Raw genomic sequence first — 15,682 nt, 5'->3', positions numbered from 1 at the left:
TTACGCCTTACGGAGCTCTGTGGAGTTGAGCAAGTTATGTAAACGCTTTCAGGCTCTAGTTCATGCATGAAATGTTGGTGATAAATGCAGAGACTACAAACCACTGCTGTACCCAGAACCATATTTGAACTATAATGGCACCGAAAAGCATCTTTTCATGGTTCCAAACTCTTAACGTATGTGGACTTCCTTTTCAGACATGAGGATGGAGGTAAACAGGGTAAGGTAATGTTCTCCCCAGCCTTTGGGCTTCAGTACAAGTTCTTCCTTGTCATGATGTCATTTATCTCCTATGGAAAGGCCCCCACACCCCTCAGACTTCCCCCAGAATTGAACCGACTCTATCTCCTGTGTCACTATTCCTAGATAGTATTTGGAGTTTTTATTCATTTTGTTGTGCATAACCTCAAGGTAATGGCAAGGCAGATCCTGTTCCTGGGCAGCTGAGAGTAGGGTTAATGCACCATGCAGCTTTGATCAAGAATTGTAACTCTATTTGGTCAGAACGCTTGCTGTGTTTTTAACTGCCCTCATTCTTGTGGTTGAAAGAATGCAAACAATTCTACAGTTCCGCCTCTTTTTTCCTTGCTCTTTTTTCCCTCATGTTCAGTCTCTCTGTGTTCTCAAGGCCTACCTGACCTGAGAATTTCCTGCATGTACTAACTTCTTTTAGTCCAAGAAGTTACTCTTGATTATCTTTTCCCTTTTCTCACATAATAATAAATTTTGCCTCTGATCCATAATTATTTTTAAAAGTTAATAGTATAGATAATACAAACAGAACATGTTTTTGCTATATAGAATAATGATAAATACTTAAGTACTGATAGCACACAATAAAACACATTTTGGGTGATAAAAAGTTTATGCCATAACAATATGGATTTTTGTGGCTGAAATATTTATATATAGATAATTTAAATGATTAGCACATTAAGAAAAATTTAATACTTACAATCCAAAAGGGTAATGGCTTTCTAAGCATGAATAACAAGAGAAATTGTGAGAAAGAGGCAAATGATTAATAACACAAAATTAAAAGTTTTATTTGAAAAATTCTTATTTTTGCCTATTTTTACTTTAACTGATGTTGAACTACAAAGTACAAATTGAGAGAAATTATTTTCAGGAAATATGACAATATGTTAATACATAAAAGTTATTGACTTCAGGATCTTATTACCTTAATAATTATTCAGCACCATAGAAGGTTTTGCTTATATCTATTAATATTTACTGTGATGGGTATTAAAACAGGTATTTTATAGTATGTGTTTAATACTTCATTTTAAAACTAAAATAGTCACCTATTAACGTAAATACATTTGAATAAAAATATATTTTAAAAACGAAGACAAATTAGTGAGAAAGTTCTATTGCTTTGTATTTTTGAACATCCCCGTAACATCTGGCTTAATAGATGGATTCTCAGACCTGCATCTGTTTTCAATCTGTGGTGACAGCACCCTCTGTAGCCTCTGGGAAACTGCACTGTACACTCACCAGAGAATGAGACTGGAAGAAGTATGTGATATCTTATTATTGTTTTGAAAGTGATTTTGACCTCTCAGAGCCCCTGGAAATTTCTTATGGAAGCTTAGGGCTTCCATTGACCTAGACCAATCAGCGCCATACTAGGAACTGAGATTAATCACTAGGTCATAAAAACAGCATGGTTGCTCTGTAAACAAGGACATGAGGAATGGGTGTGAAAGTGACAATTACAATGTTCTCTTAACCATAAAATGTGTTGCACTATAGCATGCAAATGGAGCCAATCCCCGTAATTGAATATAAACATATTTATATTATAAAACTGAATACAAAGAGATAGGACATTTTATAGATGGTGCCCTGAAAATGTATACACATTTTAAGAAAGGAAGAAACTATTAAAAATGGTAATGCTCAATACATGCTGATAACAAAAGACTACCAGTCACACTGAACACCTCTTGTAATTGCTGAAGTCCAACCTGACTTGAGTATTAGAAAATTAATACGGTTTTTCTTTTCTTAAAATGTGTATACATTTTTTGGCATCTTCTGTATGTTATAATTAAGTATGTATAGACATCCTAAAGATGGATATAAATCTAAATAAAATTATTAAGACTTTTTTCTTAAGACTGGGGGAAAAAACTGAAAGAAAACACACCACCAGTTATCAGTGATTGCCTTTGGGAACAAAGACGTGCTGGTATGTATTTCCAAAGGCCAGTAGTGAAAACAGTGACAATCCAGTCTCTCTCTCCTAAACTATTGTGGAAATTTAGGCCACTGACATGTTTTCTCCCAGGATTCCTGTTTCTCTCACTTAATAAATCAATTCTTTGTTAGTTAGAATTAGGTCCAGAATAGCCATTTCCCAAATAATTCATTTCCTTTATTTTTGATGGATGGAATTTTCAATAAGGTGTGTCAGGAATTTGTCAGATGAAGTGATTTTGCTGAAAGAGAATTTCAACAGATGTCCATCGGCTGACTCCCTTTTGCTACTTTGCCTTCTGAGGCCGCTTGGTGATCTGTGTCAGGATACATCATTCATTTCCTTCCTCTAGCTGGTTGCTCAGTGGTATATTCCCGTAATGCTGTTTACTTTGTAGATTTCCCATTTTTTCCTGATTTATGAGATCTGCAACATGTTTCCCTACTAGATTAATGAATGAACATTGATTTTTGTATAGGCACAGAGCTGGGCTTTAGACAGAGCTGACTCAGTTCTACTCTCCAGTAGCCCATAGTCCAGTTCACGTACTATGATTATTACTTTATGTTTGTTGTCTGAATTGCATTTACTTTTTGTTGTGCTATATTGATACAAATGGATCCTTATTGTCAACAGACAAATGGAAACACAATTACCAAGGAAAATATTACAGTTCCATGTCCTTATTTAAACACTAATAATTAACAGAATCCTGTTATAAGTATGTTCTGGGCTATCTGAATGAAACTTCTACAGAGAATGATAGAATGAATATTCTATCTGAATGAAACTTCAACAGTGTCAGGTTTACCAAGAAGTAAAAACTGATGGGTACGAATTCAAAGGTCAATAACAAGGATTTAATGGAGACACATTTGTCCTTGGTCATCATCATCCAGTGTTCTACAACTCTGTCAACTGGTGTCTGGGATCTCCTTGACAATTTTAGAATAAGTTTTCAGAACTATCTTTCAATATTGTTGAGAATACTATAAAAACCCTTAATAAGTGATAATAAAATGAACATTTCTTAAACGTTTATTACATTGATTGAAATTGAGAATTACTTCCATTAATTATAAATATTACCACTGTGATGTTGTTTGTTATAGATACTTGATAAAGATGGTGAGTCTTGGAAAGATTATGTAACTTATTAAGGGTAATCCAATTATTTATCAGAGAAAGAGGTATGTTTATCTCAGAGATACTGTCTTCAAACCCCTCTTAACCATATTAATATTATAATGTGGTTATATAATTAATAATTATATTAAATATAAATTATATAAATATATTATACCATACAAAAGTATATGAACATTAAAAGCTATACTTAGAATAATTTAAAAAGAAAATAAAAAACAAAAACGTGAAAGTTATTTTCAAGAACTCATAAAACTATAACAGAATAGAGTCAAGTTCATCTTCTAGTTCCTTCTTATAGGATCCTTGGGATGAGAATCAATGAAATTAAAAGAATGTTGCCATCTCTACCATGTCCTCCAGCTAAGCTCTCAGGCCTTCCCCCCAAAATTCTTCCCTTTTTTCATGTTATAATTTATATTTAAATGAATTAGCAATAGGAAGTTTTGTTGATCTGTTATTGTTCAATGGACTTTTCCAGAAGGCTTAATTTTTTCCTCTCTGTCATGAAATTCACTATTAGCATGGCATCAGTAGCAATGAAGAACCCTTCCTGACTCACATTTAATGTTACTCCTTCTCCATAATGGTACCTATTCATTAATTTTCTTTCAATAGACTATTTCTTCATGTTTAAAAGATCGAACTCCCATGCTCCAAAAAGATACATTTATTTGTATGTAGTATCACATGCCTAGCTCCATAGCTGTAGTAGAATTTCTTCCATTGTGTCATAGCTTTCTATTTTTATCTTTGTTTTGTTCTTTTGGTTTTATGGTTCCTCTCCATTGTTTGGGAAATCATAAATGCCAGTTTCTATTTTGTATCACTTCTTGTGTTTAATATAAATCTTACAGGCCATAAAAGTTCTGCAAATCCATTAGAAACTCAGCACTTCATGAGAACATGTTCTTGGTTTAGTTACCTTTTTCTGTGGATCAAAATGTGCAGTGGAACCCAGCCATTGTGCTTCCCCTGGGTGACTATGTTGGAAATTGTGAAAACAGTTTATTTCTTCCTAAAATCTAGTCATTCCAGACTTCAAAAGCCCCTGCTTATTTGTTTTCTTCTTAGCTTCTGATATCCACCAGTAACCAATTAGCACTAATTAACACCAGCCTTTGAAAGTCAATTAATTATAAGCTACTCAAGAATCAGAACAGGACTTCTAAGAAGTTTATAAAATTAATTGAACCCACCTTTTATGGAAACAATAAATTTTAGTTCCAGTCAGATGTACAAAGTTTTCTGCAGGAGACTGGAGATCTTACACTTTCTTCCTTCCTCTGTGGCTTGGCCACCCTCCCAAGAAAGACATTACATTGATTTTCTCTTTGTATGTGATAATTTCTCTTTCTGTATGTGATAATTAAATAATTTTCTTCCTAATTAACTTTCGTGTAATATGTTATATTGGTTGTAAAAATGTTTCCTGTTTTTTAAAGTCATTCGTTTTTTCTACCATATGTATCTCTGGCTAATACATTAAGTGACTTAATGCTATCATAAAAATTGTTTTGTCTTTCCTAACATTTGTATGTACAATGACAACTGTTTTTGTTTGACCTTCTTTCCATCCATTTCTTCCATCCTTAAAATTATAGACGATACATTTGCATATCTCATGTTTCAAATTTGATGGCGAATTACATTGGATGTAGGAAAGGATGAAGGCAACCTCGTCCAATTTTGTTTTGAACAATTTCATTTCATTGCTATTGAATAGATGACAGATTGCTCACCTCATTCTTACCTTGTTTTCCTTCTGACTTATCATAGTTTTATAGTAAAAGTTATATGTTTATGTAGGTCAGCAAAGTCCATTAAAAACAAGTTTTCATGATAAAATTTATAATAAGCATATGAAGTTGTAAAACATTCTCAAGTATGCAAGTGAAACAAGAAAATACAGAAAATCAGATTTAAATTTGAAGTCTTTAAAATGACATTTATAGCTGTACATTTAAATAATGCATGATAAGCTCTGTATTCTATATTAATCTTTAAACATAACCTGCATGTGTGATAAATTCTATATTCTAGACTATTGTTGACATACTCCTAGTAAATTTGCTAAGTAAAAAAAAATAAAATTCTGTACTCTTAGAATTATAATCTCTTCTAGTGCAATACCATCCAAATCTAGCAGAGCAAGGATTCTGAAGTTGTCTTTTTAGAAATTGTCAACATGAGCAGTGGTTCTCAACCCATGGGTCATCACCCCCAGGAACTGTATTAAAGGCCGGTGTCATTAGGAAGATTGAAAACCACTGGATTAGAGAAAAAGGGACTCTGTAACTTACCATGTGTGATTCTCAGACTTAATCAAAATTGAAGTTTATCACTGTGTGGTCATAAAATATTATAGTATAGCAACATTTTCAAACTTTCAGCACAGTATCCATAACTGAAACTTTAAAACCTAACATATGTTCAAAATAGTGAAAAATTTAAATATGGTGCAGTTTTATCAAAACTAAATTTTTGATCATTTAAAAACCATTATTCATAATAAAGTAATTATTTATTTTGACTGATATGAAGGACAATTCAAAAATAAGTTAAGCAATTACACTAAAGAACCCAATCGAAATCCTTTTATAGTTAAACTTTCTAACAGCTACAAAACTTACCTTATTGTAAAAACAATCAGACATTTCAGACTATATACATTCTTAATAAAATGCAGGTTGTAAACATCTTAATTTTGTAATGATTTGGTGTTACTTAATGAAATTCAATACATATTCATTGAATAGGCTGCTACTAAATCGCTGGTTATAACTGAAAAACAAATTTCAGAAATTTTTATGTTTAAATATATATTTAAATTTAACTTGCAAGATCCAGGCCACTTTTTTTTTAATAACCTAGACTAGGTTAAAAAAATATAGTGTTATTTGTACTTTTTTTTATCTGTATTTTGTATTTTGTATTTTATTTATTTCATTAAGTCTTTCATACATAGATCACAGTCTCATTCTGCTACCTGGGCTAGAGAGCAGTGACTCCATCAAAGCCCAATGCAACCTCAAACTCATGGGTTTGCATTATTGTTTTGTCTAATCCTCCTGAGTAGCTGGAACTACAGGCATGTGCCACCACAACTGGCTAGTTTTTCTTTTTTTATAAATATGGGGCCTCTCTTGCTCAGGCTGGTCTTGAAGTTCTGGCCTCAAAATAGCCTTCCCTCCTCAATCCTCCAAAGTGCTAGTATGACAGGCATGAGCAACCAGGCCGAGAACATATTGATACTCTTGAAATTAGAATGAATGAATAAGGTCTGATTTGGGATTTCATTATTAGATATGTTTTAGAAGTGAAATTAGCATTGAGATACAGTAAACAAATAGCTATCTTACCTCTAAACTACCTTTTAATAAGGGAAAATTAAAATTGATGTACTGTCCTACATACAGTATAACATCAATATGGCCCAAATTGCTACCTACCGAAGCGATTCTCAAAAGATTTTCAAAATAGAAACAATACTTTTAATATTCAAAGATCTACAGCACTTATTGTGCATGATGCATGATGGGTAAATGTGTTAGCAGGCACAATGCATGAGTTAGAAATGTAGCAAAGATTAGTAGAGCATTTCCATTTCTTGTTAAAAGTTTCCAGAGACTTTTTCCAAGGTTTTTCTTTACTGTCTAAGATGTTTCCGCTTATTTCCCATCCTGGCATTATGAAGTGCCTGTTCTATTCAGATCAATTGGGGGTTTCCTTCTCATTTTATTGGCTGGGGAATATGCATTAAGAAATGACATTCTCGAGTACTTACGCATTGTCTTTTGTTCCTGGTCTGTTGTTTCAAACACTTCAATTTGGGATTATATGTTTATCAGTGTCTTTCAGATTTTCTACTTAGTTTCAATTGCACAGATTCAGCAAGCAGAAATTTTCCAAGCAGAAACAGTGTGGCATGGGCCCTTGGTCAGATTACACACTCCCCTGAGGATTTACTGTTGAGAGTAGTCTAAAGCTTACTTGAGTTGGTACACTAAGGCATTTTATAAAACACCTAGGTAGGTTCTGATTCTCCCGTTATTACTAAATCAGCCTCTGGTTACTCTAGTAACTGTTAACTGTCTGATTTAAAGCTTAAATGAGGCACTGTCTTTTCTCTGTGCAGTTGGTATTTTACTAAAGCATATAGTTGTGTCTTTGTGTGTTTCCTTGTTGGTGATGAATTCTCCCGGGTAAGAACTTACTGTCTAACCGAAGACTTGGTGAGTCTATAGTATGTTATAAATGTATACATATAAACTGAATACAAAATCACAGTGATAGCCACTCCTCAGAAAGGGACCATCTTGGCTACATCAAAGATACAACTATACTTGAATAAAGGTTACAAACCCTGTTTATTGAATTAATGAATCATAGTTTTCTACAAAATAGCTGAGGAATTGAGCAGAGCACAGGATTCGAAAGCAGCTTGGTTTTTGTTAAACAAAACTTGTGAAACACTACAAACTTGGTTTCTGGTCAAAGCAGTTTTTGCTTTCATATTACGAACATTCTGATGTAGAGAATTCCATTCTGTGTACTTAATTTCCCCGAGAATCTTAACTGGAAGTGATCTGTGGTGTTCTCATCTTGCCGTGAAGGTCTGGTATGCAGATGCTCGGGTCCATTCTGGAGATGTTGCCGGGGGAGAAAAACTGATTTCGTGACTTGGCTGGGAGAATACAATTTGGTATGATGAAAAGAATAATAAGGACTTTTTTCATATCATTTTTGAAGGAATGATGTGAATTTAGTGATGGAGGTATTTTTATCTTTTGCATTTTCCTACCAGATATCAACTATGTACATTTATGTATTTGCATATATAACACAGACTCAGAAAATATCACATAGGACCAGGATTAAATTATTTCTTGGACTATTATGAAAAAATATATATAATTGACAGAATGGGTTTTTATCCCCCCCAAGGGCAGAAACATTTCTTCAGCCCTAGTTTGTGTCTCAGTGTCTAGAGAGTAAAACTTATTGCACATATGGTTCAGCATAAAATAGGACATTTATTGACTATTGTTTAGCAATAATTTTTTTTTTTTTTGCTTTAAAAAAAAATCTCTTCTAACAAACTATCAAAATACTGTTAACTTCAGGGAGTGGGTGTGTATAAGAAACTAAATGGAAGAGGACGTGAACATGTAACGGGTAAAAGAATAGCCCAGAGGCACGCCTTCCCACAGGTAACAGTAAAACTATTTCAAATACTAGATCTCTCTTGTATAAAAAAAGAAAATATGACATGTCTTTTTAAATTAAAAATGTCAGTTCATATCTGTCTTACCACGTAAAGAATAAGCATCAGTTGAGTTGAACACAAATTTTGGTGTAAGTTGCTCTAACTCTGTCGATCAAACTGAAATAAACAGTGAATTCACAGTCAGGGAAATAAGTTGCCGCTACACAGTACTCTGTAGGATAGCCCTTTATGGCCAAGAAATCTGTGGATTTGTTACTACATCATTGTAAATTTTGTTTTAATTTTTAAATGTTTATAATACCATTCTGATGAAATTTTATTTTCTGCCAGCCCATGTTGACATTTTTATTTCTCCATTTTCTCAGTGTATTAAGCTTTTTATATGACTTGAGAGGCAGCATTAGTGTGTAGAGATAACATATGTTCTCAATAGGTAACTGACACATAATAGAAAAATGTGATTTAATGATGCAATTTAAGTATATACCTTTAACATATGATTGGAAAAGAAAGAGAAATCAGCAAATGATGTGGACCTGAAGGCTCATGGACAAAACTACTTCTTAGGTTAGAGCCCATGTTTTATGAAATTTTGATGTTACAATTATACAAGGTTTTCTTATCCTCTCCCAATAATATACTACGACTAAAAAGAAAAACACATTTCAGAATTTACTTCAAATTCAGTAAACAGCATAAGATGTTAGTTTCTATCATAATACAACAAAATGAAACACTTTTTTCTGTACTTCATATTAATTTACTCATCTATACTCAGCTATGCTTTACCCATGTGAATCTTTATTTATGCTATATAACGTAGGTGGGATCACAGAAGTGCATTAGACATCTGGAAAATGTACCAAGAAATATTTCATCTCATAAAGGAGTCTCTGTTAAAACTTGTTATGTCTGGATCACACTTCTTTATATAAAATTTCAGCATATTTTGAAATTACAATTAATGACCAAATTTCTAAAGAAATCTGTTATATTAACAAAGTAAGATATGTGTGCATGTATATGTGTGTAGACATATACAATACAGTTGGTTCTCCCTACCACTGACTTCTGCTTCCATGGATTCAACCAATAGCAAAACAAATATATTTAGGGAAAATTATGGATAGTTGTATCTGTACTGAACATATACAGACTTTTTCCTTAACTTTATTCCCCAAACAACACAAGGTAACATCTATTTATGAAACACATTGTATTAGATATTACAAATAATCTAGAGTTACAGAAGGATGTGCATGAGTTATTTGCAAATGTGATACCATTTTACATCAGAGACTTAAGCATCTGTGGATTTTGTCATCCTAGGTGGTCCTGGAACCATCTCCTGTAGAGACCAAGGGATGACTATATATCAGCTGTTCTCAATCTGTGGGTCGAGATCCTTTTGGAGATTGAACGACCCTTTCACAGGGGTCGCCTAAGACCATCCTGCCTATCAGATATTTACCTTACGATTCTACCAGTAGCAAAATTACAGTTATAAAGTAGCAATGAAAATAATTTTATGGTTGGGGGGTCACCACAACATGAAGAACTATATTAAAGGGTCTCAGCATTGGGAATGTTGAGAACCACTGGGGTATATAAGTACTAGAGATTAATTTATACGTATCCTTACCAATCATAACATTTTGACCCGTAGGTTTCTGTAAGTGATGTGTCAGTCTCCCATTATTTGATTTCAACACATATTTATAAATATTATGAATGATGCGGCTATTTGACTCCAACCTGCTTATTTTCTGATAGTTTCAATTTTTTTTCAGGATGCAAAAGAATTGCTACAGAATTGTATCTTTAATTTTCCCCCAACAGGACAGCTATGTTACCCAACTACATCCCCAAGATAACCCATACCCTGTGAGACACCCCACAGTTTATGATCAGTCTTGTCCCTTACTATACTCCCTGCATAAGTAAGTAGTTTTTGCTTCATTGCATGAAAAGTTCTATTTTAAGTATTTGCTTGAATTTGTTAAGTGATGTTTAAATTTTTGGAATAGAGAGGCAAATGTATCATACTATTTAAAACCCCAAACCCTTCAATTTCTAATGTAATAGTTAGTAATATGAATTGTAGTCACTTTGGATGTGACATGCCTTGAAGTGACCAAGCAACCTCAAAGTCCACCTGTAAATGAGCGAAATTTCTGTTTTGATGAGACAAACAACATAAGATAAACGTCCTTCTGCCATGATGAGAAGGAAGGAAAGAGTGTTGAAGGGCATCTAAATCATTAGGGAGGCTGCCATGACTTCATATAAGCATAGGAGTAAATGTTTGCCCTATAGAAGTTTCTGATACCCATCTCAAAAATACTTTCTTTTTTCTTTTTTTTTTTTTTTTAATTTCAGAAAATGGGAGGTACATACATTTTGATCACATAAGTTGCTTCTGTATTTTAAGGGTCAAGAGTTAAAGGTGTGTCCTTCACCCGGAAAGTGAGCAGTGTACCTGTGCAATGTGACCTTTGGGTGGGAATTTACCAATCTTGTCTTCCCCTTTTTCCAAATGGGATTTCACTGAGATTTGTTTTCATATGATTGATCATATTGTTCAACTAGATCCAATTTAGTATTTAGTCCATTGTTTCAATATTTCCATGGTCTACAGTTCCATCCAGGTTATTACAAAAGGTACTAAATCTCCATTGTTTTCTGTCTGAAAAATATTCCATGGCAAAAGATACTAAGTCTCCATTTTTTCTCTCTGAAAAATTCTCCATGGCATGCATATACTATAATTTATTGATCATTGATATTTTAGCAGACATGGGTTATTTCTACCTCTTTGTGATTGTGAATGATGCTGCTATGAACATTTGGGTGCAAGCGTCTTTCTTATAAAAGGACTTTTTTTTCCACTGGGTAAATACCTGGTAAGGAAATTGTGGGATCAAAAGGTAGATCTACTTTACATTTTTTGAGGAATCTCCATACTATTTTACACAGAGGTTGAACTAATTTGAAGTCTCACCAACAATCTGCAAATGTTCCTTTCTCTCTGCACCCATGCTAGTACCTGTTGATCTGGGATTTTATTATGCAAGCCACTCTCACAGGGGTTAGATGATCTTACAATGTGGTTTTGATTTGCATTTTTTTCATGTACTTGTTGGTCATTAGTCCATCTTCAAAAGTGTTGTCTCTGTTCATGTCTCTTGCCCAATTTCTAATAGGGTTGTTTGATCTTGTTGACTTGCTTGAGTTCTTTGTATAATCTGGAAATCAATCCTTTATTGATGTGTAGCATACAAATATCTTCTCCCATTCTGTAGGTTGTCTGTTTGCTTTGTTGACTGTGTCACTGGCTATGTAGAAATGTTTTAACTTGATCAGGTCCCATTTATTTATTTTTGTTGTTGTTATGCCAATGGGGTCTTCCTCATAAATTCTTCCCTTATCTGTCATAGTTTTTCTTACACTTTCTTTTAGAATTTTTATAGTTTCATGCCTTAGGTTTAAGTCTTTTATCCATTTTAAGTTAATTTTTGTTAGTGATGAGAAGTGTGGCTATCCAGTACTCCCCGCACTGTTTTTTTAAGTAGGGATTCTTCTTCGCAGTGGACACTTTTTATCTGCTTTGTCAAAGATTAAATAGCAATATGAGAATGGCTTCATCTCTAAATTCCCTGTTCTGTAGGGCTACATCTCTATTTTTATGCCACTACCGTGACATTTTAATCACTATAGCCTTGTAGTATAGCCCGAAGTCTGGTAAACTGATACTTCCAGGTTTGTTCTTATTTTGTAAGATTACATTGGCTGCTTGGGGTATTTTTGATTCCATATGAGGCATAGAACTATATTTTCAATATTTTCAAAATATGATGCTTTATGTTACTGGGAATTGCATTGAATCTGTAAATCACCTTAGGAAGTATAGACATTTTAACAATGTTGGCTTTACCAATAGATTAGCATGATATATTTTTTCATCTTAATGTTCTCTTCAATTTCTTTCTCAGTGTTAGTTAAATAGATTTTGAGGTATTTTATTTGATGCTTCCGTGAAAGGTGCCTTTTATTTGATCCGTTGCATGGCCACTGTTGACGTATATGAAAGCTACTGATCTGTGCACATTGATTTTGTATCCTGCAATGTTGCTATGTTTATCAGTTCTAGGAACATCTAGTTTGAGTCTTTGGGATTTTCTTTGTCTAAGATTATGTTATCAGCAAAGTATGATAGTTGACCTCCTCTGTCTCTATTTGGATACCCTTCATGTTCTTCTCTTGTCCAGTTGCTTGGTGAGTATTGGACAAGATGTAGAGGTGATATTGGGCATCCTTGTCTGATTGCAATTCTAGGTGGGGGAAATGCTTTAATTTTTTCCCATTCATTATTGTTTTGGCTATGGGATTGTCATATATATTGTCTGCCAGACTAATTAATTTCCCCTCAGTGCCAGTTTTCTTAATTGTTCTTATCATAAAAGAGTGCTGAATTCAACAAATGCTTTTCTGTATCTATTAAGAAGATCATGTCATTTTTGTTCTTACTTCTGTTTATATATTTGCATATGTTGAACCAGTCTTGCATCCCTAATATGAAGCCTATTTGGTTATGATGAATTTTCTTTAATGTACAGCTGAATTCTGTTTGCTAATATTTATTGAGAATTTTTGCATTTATATTCATAAGGGATATTGGTCTATCATTTCATTTTCCTGTTGTGCTCTTTCCTAGCTTTAGATCCAACTTATTTCATTGAATGATTCAGCAAAGATTCTTTCCTTTTATGTGATGTGGAGTAGATTCTTCAATAAAAGTACAAATTATTTGAACATTTTTTAGAATTGTTGTATAAGTTTGTGTGGTCCAGGACTGTTTTTTGTTGGAAGATATTTTATTATTGCTTTGCTTTAGTTTGGATGCTTGATACTGGCAAGTTTATGAGTTCTATTTCTTCTAAGTTGAGTTTAGGGAGGTAGTGTGCTTCTAAGAATTTGTCCATTTCCTCCACGTTTTTAAATTTATGTACATAGAAATTTCTATAGTATTTATTGATGACATTTTGAATTTCCATGATGTCTGTTGTTGTTTCACCTTTTTTATTTCTGATTGAAATTACTAGAGTCCTCACTTTTTTGTTTCTAGTGAACCTGGCCAAAGGCTTACCAATTTTGTTAATCTTTCCAAAGAGCCACTTTTGGCTTCATTAGTATTCTGTACGGTTCTTTTGTTCTCAATTTTGTTTAGCTGTGATCCAATCATGGTTATTTCTTTTCTTCTACTAGGTTTGGATTGGGTTGCTCTTCCTTTCCAAGATTCATAAATTATGATCTTTCTTATTTCTGGATATGGACACTTAGGCAGTGAGTTTCCCTCTCAGGACTGCTTTTGCAGCATTAAATAGTTTTTGACCATATCATCATTTAGTTCAAAGGGTTTTTAATTTTTTTATTTCAATCTCCCTCTTTATCTCCTCATTCTCCAAATTATTATTCAGGAATAAGTTATTTAGTTTTTATTATTTTGAGGTGCTTCGGTTGGAATTGATTTCTAATTTTATTTCACTACAGTCTGTAAAGATGCATAGTGTAGTTTCTGTATTTTTGTTTTGTTTTGCTTGTTTTTCTTTCTTTCTTTATTTTTTCAAGGCATGGTTTTGGCCTAGGATGTGATCGATCTTGGAGAGTGTTGTGTAAACTGATGAGATTGTATATTCAGTAGTATTAGAATAGAATATTGAGCAAATGTCTACTAAACCCATTTGTTGCATTTAAGTTCAACTTTTTTTGTTTAATTTCTGCTTGGAAGATATGTCTCATTCTGTCAATGGAGCATTGAGGTCCCTAGATATTATGTACTTGATATTTATCATGTTGTTTCAATTTAGTAGAATTTGCTTTATCAATCTATAAGCACCTAAGTTGGGTGCATAACTATTTATGATCTTTGTCTTATTGAATTATTCCCTTGACCAAGATATAATGTCCATATTTTCTTTATTAATTTTTGTTGCTTTGAAAACAATGGTATCAGTGAAGAAAGCTTCAATTCCTTCTTTATTCTGGGTTTCATTTGTTTGGAATATCGTTCTCAAACTCTTTACCCTGAGTTTATCCTTGGTGGTTATATGCATTTCCTGAAGACAACAGATACTTGACTTGTATTTTTTTATCCACCCAGCTAGTTATGTCTTTTCAGTGGAGAGTTAAAGCCATTCATGTATATTGAGAGAATTGATAAGCAGGGTGGATTTCTGTTCATCCTGTTGTGTGGGATTCTATTACTTTATTTTATCTCTTGGGCCATTGTGGTATATAATCTTTGTTCTTTAGTTTCTAGGCAATTTTACACCGGTAGCAGTCTTTTGTGCTGGTCTATTGATAGTACCAATCTTAGTACTTCCTGCAGGGCAGGTTTAGTTGTGATAAATTTCCCCAAAGCTTTGCTTGTCAGGAAAAAATTTAACTTTTCTATCAAATATAACACTTAGTTTTGCAGCAAAAACAAAATATATTTTCTAATATGTTACTTTAGGGAGTGTGCATCTCTTTGTAGGCTGTGTGTATATATACATGTACATTTAAATATGCTTCCCTGAGTTCATTTTACTTTGTACTTATACTATCAATAGTAATATACTTTCTTAGAAACAACCTAGTTTCCAAAAAGGGCCACTATTATATGCAACCCATATTACTTTCACTCTCTTTTCAATCACTGGCAACTCTTCAAAGACACCAGGTATCAGGATTGATCCAGTTGACTACATTGTCAAGTTTATCTGCATTCTTTGGGGAATGATAAATGAGGGGTAAAGACCATTGGGAAATATGAGTTATTAAAAAAATAAAATAACCATAGTACTTAAGGTTTTAGGTTATTGTTGACATGATTGTACTGTGATCATTCTTTGGTTATTATCCAGTATTAATTATGACTTCTAAGAATTGTTTAAAATTTAATGTGATATAAACAGACACTGCATTTTTAAATAAGGTAAACATATAACAAAGATGATTATATCCATTTTTACTAGTGCATACATTTTCAAATATGGGATATATAGTTGCAATGACCCCCGTAAAAATTTTTGTGCTAAGGTAATTTGGGTCATTGG

Source organism: Otolemur garnettii, unplaced genomic scaffold (genome assembly GCF_000181295.1).
Source record: "Otolemur garnettii isolate 467f Iridium unplaced genomic scaffold, OtoGar3 scaffold00005, whole genome shotgun sequence".
Lineage (NCBI taxonomy): Eukaryota > Metazoa > Chordata > Mammalia > Primates > Galagidae > Otolemur > Otolemur garnettii.
Note: the sequence above shows the minus strand (reverse complement) of the source record.